Below are 7,827 nucleotides of genomic sequence, written 5' to 3' on the forward strand. Positions count from 1 at the left end.
CGGTTCATCTTGTTGCTCAGATGAGGTAATTTTATTTTAAGCTTTTATTTTTATTTTATTTTCGAAATTTTTTTTAAAGTTTTTAAGAATGAATTCTAGAGTTTCATGATGATCTGTTGAAGTCTGGCTGGCTGTAAAGCCATGTGTAATCTTTTGGACCGAGGTTTCAACTTATCATCACAAGAGCTTGTTGATTTCTATCAATCTTGCTGTTGTAAGTAATGATCTGCTAAAGCTTGGCTGGCCATTGGCCATGTCTAGTGTTTTGGACCGAAGCTTTCATTGAAAGCTTGGCTGGCTAGTAAGCCATATCTAATTCCTGGGCCGGAGTTTTAGACTAACATTGCATGATTCCTGGAATTCTCATTAAGAATTTTGAATTCCTTATTTTCTTTTTCCAAATAATTTTTGAAAAAAAATACAAAACAAAAAAAATCAATAAAATCATAAAAATAAAAAAAAATAAATTGTGTTTCTTGTTTGAGTCTAGTGTCAATTTTTAAGTTTGGTGTCTTGCATATTTTTAATTTTCTTGCATTTTTCGAATATATGCATTATGTTCTTCATTTATCTTCAAGTTTTTCTTGATGATTTTCTTGGGTCTGATCTTTAAATTCTCTTGTTTTGTGTCTTTTGTTGTTTTTCATGTGCATTCTCAATTTGTTAGTGTTTCTAATATGAAAATTTATAAGTTTGGTGTTTTGCATGCACTATTTATTTGATCTTAGTCTTCCATGATTAGCTTTATTTTGTTGTTTCTCATCATTAAAAATTCAAAAAACATTTCAAAAGTATGTCTTTTCAAGTCAATAATACAGAGAATTGAAGATTCAGAACATACAGCAGAGGAATTACACAGAAAAAGCTGGACATTCAAAATGCCCAAAAGGGTAGTATTTTGGGCGTTAAACGCCAGAATGGATACCATTCTGGGCGTTTAACGCCAGGAGGGCACAGGAGGGAAGATTTTGTTTTTAATTCAAATCTTTTTCAAATTTTCATAATTTTTCAAAATCAAATCTTTTTCAAATCATATCTTTTCAATCATATCTTTTCAAAATCAAATCATTTCCATTTTTTTACTATTTTCAAAAATCCTTGCTAACAATTAGTGATTTGATTCAAAAATTTCTTCCTTGTTAAGAAAGGTTCAATAATTGAATTTTAGAATCATATCTTTTAAATTTCTTGTTAGCCAAGACAATAATTTTAAAAATTAAATATTTTTAATTGTTTTTCAATCATATCTTTTTAAAACCATATTTTCTCAATCATATCTTCTCAACCACATCTTTTTTTAAAAAAAAATTGATTTTCAATCATATCTTTTTGATTTCTAATTTCAAAATCTTTTTCAAAATCACTTAACTACTTTCTCAATTTTAATTTTCGAAAATCATCAACCAATTTTTCAAAATTTTTTTAATTAAATTTTTTTTTATTTTCAAAAATTCTTCCCCCTTCTCACATCTTTCTATTTAAGGGACTAACACTCCTCCTCAATGTGCAATTTGAACCCTCTCCCTCTTGATACGTTCGAATTCTCTCCTCTATACCTCCTCCTTCTATTCTTCTTTTCCTCTGACACCTCAAGGAATCTCTATATTGTGACATAGAGGATTTCATACTTTCTTCTCCTCTCTTTCATATGAGCAGGAGCAAGGACAAAGGCATTCTTGTTGAAGCTGATCCTGAACCTGAAAGGACCTTGAAGAGAAAGCTAAGAGAAGCTAAAGCACAACTCTCTGGAGAGGACCTAACAAAAATTTTCAAACAAGAAGAAGCAATGGCAGCCGAAAACAACAACAATGCCAACAATGCAAGGAAGTTGCTTGGTGACTTTACTGCACCTACTCCCGACTTCTATGGGAGAAGCATCTCTATCCCTGCCATTGGAGCAAACAACTTTGAGCTTAAGCCTCAATTAGTTTCTCTGATGCAACAGAATTGCAAGTTTCACGGACTTCCATTGGAAGATCCTCATCAGTTCTTAGCTGAATTTTTGCAAATCTGTGACACTGTCAAGACCAATGGGGTTGATCCCAAGGTCTACAGGCTTATGCTTTTTCCCTTTTCTGTAAGAGACAGAGTTAGAATATGGTTGGATTCACAACCTAAGAAAAGCCTGAACTCTTGGAAAAAGCTGGTCAGTGCTTTTCTGGCCAAATTCTTTCCACCTCAAAAATTGAGTAAGCTTAGAGTGGAAGTCCAAACCTTCAGACAGAAAGAAGGTGAATCCCTCTATGAAGCATGGGAAAGATACAAGCAATTGATCAGAAGGTGTCCTTCTGACATGCTTTCAGAATGGAGCATCATAGGTATCTTCTATGATGGCCTGTCTGAACTGTCCAAGATATCATTGGACAGCTCTGCTGGAGGATCTCTTCATCTGAAGAAGAGGCCTGTAGAAGCTCAGGAGCTCATTGAAATGGTTGTAAATAACCAATTCATGTATATTTCTGAAAGAAATCCTGCGAATAATGGGACAAATCAGAAGAAAGGAGTTCTTGAGATTGATACTCTGAATGCCATATTGGCTCAGAACAAAATATTGACTCAGCAAGTTAATATGATTTCTCAGAGTTTGTCTGGAATGCAAGCAGCAACAGGCTGTACCAAAGAAGCTTCATCTGAAGAAGAAGCTTATGATCCTAAGAACCCAGCAATGGAAGAGGTGAATTACATGGGAGAACCCTATGAAAACACCTATAATCCTTCATAGAGAAATCATCCAAATCTCTCATGGAAGGATCACAGAAGCCTCAACAAGGCTTCAACACCAATAATGGTGGAAGAAATAGGTTTAGCAATAGCAAGCCTTTTCCATCATCTTCTCAGCAACAGACAGAGAATTCTGAGCAAAGTCTCTCTAGCTTAGCAACCATAGTCTCTGATCTATCTAAAACCACACTAAGTTTCATGACCGAAACAAAATCCTCCATTAGAAATTTGGAGGCACAGGTGGGTCAGCTGAGTAAGAAAGTTACTGAACTCCCTCCTAGTACTGTCGCAAGGAATACAGAAGAGAACCCAAAAAGAGAATGCAAGGCCATAAACACGTCCCATATGGCCGAATGCATAGAGGAGGGAAAGGCAGTGATTTCCACTAAGGAAGACCTCAATGGACGTCCACTGGCCTCCAAAGAGTTCCCTAATGGGGAACCATGGGAATCTGAGGCTCACACTGAGACCATAGAGATTCCATTAAATTTACTTCTACCATTCATGAGCTCTGATGAGTATTCTTCCACTGAAGAGGATGAAGATGTTACTGAAGAGCAAGTTGCTAAGTAACTTGGAGCAATCAAGAAGCTAAATGCCAAGTTATTTGGTAATGAGACTTGGGAGGATGAACCCCCTTGCTCACCAAAGAACTGGATGACTTGACTAGGCAGAGATTACCTCAGAAGAGACAGGATCTTGAAAAGTTCTCAATACCTTATACCATAGGCACCATGACCTTTGAGAAGGCTCTGTGTGACCTGGGGTCAAGTATAAACCTCATGCCTCTCTCTGTGATGGAGAAGCTTGGGATCCTTGAGGTACAAGCTGCAAGAATCTCACTAGAGATGGCAGACAATTCAAGGAAACAGGCTTATGGACTTGTAGAGGATGTCTTGGTAAAGGTTGAAGGCCACTGAAAGAACTCAAGATTGATGGTTTAGAAGTTATAGTAAACTCTGGTTGCAAGTATAGTTACTAAACCAAGCAATCAACCTTTCTTACAAACGTTTTGGTTGTCACAAGTAACAAATCCCTAAATAAATTGATAACCGAAGTATTTAAACCTCGGGTCGTCTTCTCAAGGAACTGCAGGGAAGTATGTTCTTATTATTGGTTATGAAGATTGTAAATTGGGGTTGTGAAAGTGAGGAACAAGTAATTTAAATTGCAATTAAAATAAGTAAAAGACTGTAAAATAAGTAAATAACTGTAAAACACACTTTTGGCAAGGTATGAAAAATTGGAAGTCCTATCCTAGTTACCCTTATCAATGATGATGAAAATTGAATCTTAATTCCACTCAGTTAACCTTTGCTAGAGCAAGGAAAGGTCAAGTGACTAATTAGTTTGATCCTCAAATCCTAGTTAATCCCTAAGGAAAGATTGGGATTATTGAAGTTCAATTCAATTAGCAAAGATAACGATTATCGATCACGTTGAGTTTGATAACTCCTGAGTTACTGATTTCTTAACCAAGACCAAAAGGGGAAAAATAAATCAACTCGGATAAAAATGTCTTCAGATTGGAAGCAACAGTAGAAGGCAATAATAAACTAAAATACCTCAAATAACATTAATTCAAAAGAATAATCTGTAACATAAAAGAATTCATAAACTAAATCGAGAAGATAAATAAAAAGGAATATTGAACCTGATAAAAAGAGATAATCCTGAAAGCAAAAGAAATCCTAATTCTAAATCCTAAAAGAGAGAGGAGAGAACCTCTCCCTCAAAACTACATCTAATTCATGAATACTAACTAATTGGAGACTCTCCTTGAATGGATGCATTCCCTCACTTCATAACCTCTGATCTGTGCCTTCTGGACTTGGATTTGGGCCAAAAAGGGCTTCAGAAATCGCTGGGAGCATTTTCTGTAATTTCTGGTGCATGGCCTCTGTCACGCGTCCACGTGGGTCACGCGGTCGCGTTTTCTAGAGTTTTCCTTGTCACGCGGTCGCTTCAGTCATGCGTCCGCGTCAATCATACGGTCGCGTCACTGCCATTTCGCGCTGGCATGCGGCCGCGTCATCCATGCGATCGCGTCACTGCCAGTTTCTTCAAAAACTCCGTTTTATGCTTTCCTTCCAATTTTGTATGTTTCCTTTCCATCCTTTAAATCATTCCTGCCTTAGAAGATATGAAATTACTTAACACACAAATCACGGCATCGAATGGAAATAAAGGGTAATCAAAATAATTATTTTTAAGCGTAGGAAACATGTTTTTCATATACATCACATAATAAGGAGGGGAAAGTAAAACCATGCAATTAATATGAATAAGTCGGTGAAGGATTGAATAAATCACTCAATTTGAGCACAAAATATATCATAAAATATGGGTTTATAAACCTCCCCACACTTAAGCAATAGCATGTCCTCATGCTAAATCCAAGATAAAGAGTAAAGTAAGGTTGAAGTGGTGGAATCTCATGCAATACAATCTATTCTAAATGCAACTACCTAAATGCATTATGCAATTCTAATTATTTTTATTCACTTGTATATAAAGCTTACATGTAGTTGAATTAATTCACGTTTCTCAAGGAATCATATATATAGCCAGACCTTAGATAATGATAAAGCACTTTTACAATTGAGATGGGAAAGAAAAATATTTTATAAACTTGCAAGACAATTAATAATTCAAGCAGAGATATATGTTAATGAGCTATTGAACCCTCACTGGATTTTGTGTTTACTCTCTAGTCATTCAGTGTTTATTGGGTTAATCACTCTATTCTTCTTTTTATCCTTAGTTTCTATAACTTTGTTCTTCATCTAACCAATCAACAATTATAGAATATAGGCATACAAAAGTCATGAGGTCTTTAATTAAGTTTGTAATGGGGCCAAGGTAAAGGTAAAGGTATATGTATAAGGCTAAGTGAGCTAATTAAGCAAATCCTTGATTAGTCTAAGATCTCACCTAACATACATATTTTGTAAAGCAAAGCTTCTTTACCTATTTTCCATATTTTTCCCACTTGTTTATGTTACATGCTCATATTTTAATTTTGTCCCATGTGCATTGCTTTATTTTATATTTGGGGAATTCTTTTGTATCCCCTTTATTTAAATACTGAAAAATAAATATTTTTTTCTCTCTTTTTTTAATTCACACGGTAATTAAATTATTTTGATTCCACATGAGCATGCTTCCCAAAATTTTTATTTTGAATTATTTTATTCTTCTCAACTTTCTACCTTTTGTTTTTATCATCCATGTTCCCAATAGGTTTCCCACACTTAAACAATTATACAATTTCTATCTTAAGCTAACCAAGGATTCAACTTGGGATTTTTATTTTGTTTTTCTGCTTAAGGCTAGTAATGTGGTTTGTAGAATAGGAGGGGATTTAAAGGCTCAAGGGGGCTAACAAGGGTGATGTAAAAGGTAGGCTAATTTGGGATAAGTGAGCTAAAATCAAACAATGGCCTCAATCACTCTCTTGGTATGTATTTCTATTCTATAATCGGACATATAGATTAAAACAAAGTAAAGAACACCAGAATAAAAAAGAAGGGCGGAACACACAGAAATAAAAATTATGGTTTGAATGTAACCATATAATTAAGCTCAAAACTCACAGGCTGTATGTTCTCTAACTCAAAAATAATATATCAGTTATGTATGTCATGCAAGTAAAATTAAGAGTTCTCATTATTCTCAATGTAAATCTTAAGGTGGCTTTAAAGTTCTAGTGTTTCTCCTTGATGAAATGTTGTTAACTAACTACCATGGAATGCTATATATACAAGGTGTGTGGATTGCTTCTATTATGTTCAAGTCTCTAGTTTACTTCCTTTTATATTTTCAATTTAAACTAAGCTATCTTATGCTAAAAAGGGTAAACTATACTAATTAATCCACAATTTTTATAACTAATAAGTTAGAATTGCAACTAAACTAAATGGCTAAAATATGAACTAAAAGTGCAACATGCAGAAATAGAGTAAAAATACATGAAAATAGTAATGTATAAGTACTGAGAAAATAAAAATAAAAATAAGGAGAAAAAATACAGAAAAATAGCAAAATAAAATGAAAGAGTCTGTAGTAGTTCACCAAAAAAAAATGCCAGAGATGGCGACCTCCCCACACTTAAAATGAAGCATCGTCCCGGATGCTCACTCAAGCAGGGTGTGAAGGGGTGTCATCACTGGAAGGGTGGGTAGCTGGAGTCTCTGTGGTGGTAGTCTGAGGGTCTGCCTGCTGCAAAGGAGGTGCTGACTGAATAGGAACCTCTGGGGCTGCAGCCTGGATCTGATGCGGGGCCTCTTACTATGAAGCAGCCTACTCTGTACCTGCCTACGCAGCCTCTCTCTGTGGATGGGTCTCTGCCTCGTGATCATCCACCTCCTCCTCAGATGGCTCTGATGGTGTGTCAGGCTCGGAGGGGATATCGCTAGATCGTATCATCAGCTTCAGGTGCTCATAGCGTCGCTTTCTGCGACGCTCGGCTCTCTCATATTGGTGCCGGTTGCGGCGCTCCATCTGGTCTAGCTGTCGAAACAGGTGGTGCACTAGGTAATAAACTGGCTCTGAGGCAGGTGGAGGTGCAGTGGTGGTAGCAGGGGTAGCTGGGGTAGCTGTAGAGGAAGAGGGGCCGGCAGATGGTGTGGCTGTCTCAGCAGTAACAGTGAGGAATGGAGGTCTGTAGCCCAAAGCCAGAAAGTTCCTGCTGTGAGGGATAATCTTCTTGCATTCTGCAGCAGGTGGCTTCTCATCAGCATCCTCCCAAGGCACGTCAGCTCGACGGCCTAGCTGTGTAATCAGATAAGGAAAGGGGAGAGTGCCTCGGACGTGGACCCTGGCCATATAGTACTGAATGAAGCGTGGCAGGTACAGGTCCTTACCCTCCAGCACATACCATAAGAGGGTTATCATAGCGGCAGGTATCTCAGTCTCATGGGTACTCGGCATAACAAAGTTGCCAAGTATCTGATGCCATAGCCAAGCCTCATCATTTAAGTAAATCTGTTTGATTCCCTTTGGCATGGTGGTGTTCTGACCCATGATCCATGGAACGGTCAGGTCAAGGGCTATCCTGGCCTTGACTGCATCCCAATCAAACTTCATGAAGCGCATATCCTCCTC

General features: G+C 37.0%; 1 non-coding gene across 1 annotated transcript; it reads right to left on the reverse strand.

The window, feature by feature from the left end:
- Positions 1–2,191: 2,191 nt before the first annotated feature.
- LOC148552756 (small nucleolar RNA R71) lies at positions 2,192–2,299 on the reverse strand. The gene has a single exon (XR_015892983.1). It is a non-coding gene; the product is annotated as a small nucleolar RNA R71 (small nucleolar RNA).
- Positions 2,300–7,827: the final 5,528 nt, after the last annotated feature.

The sequence above is a fragment of the Arachis ipaensis genome, chromosome B7 (assembly GCF_059453495.1).
Source record: "Arachis ipaensis isolate K30076 ecotype BB chromosome B7, ASM5945349v1, whole genome shotgun sequence".
Classification (NCBI taxonomy): domain Eukaryota; kingdom Viridiplantae; phylum Streptophyta; class Magnoliopsida; order Fabales; family Fabaceae; genus Arachis; species Arachis ipaensis.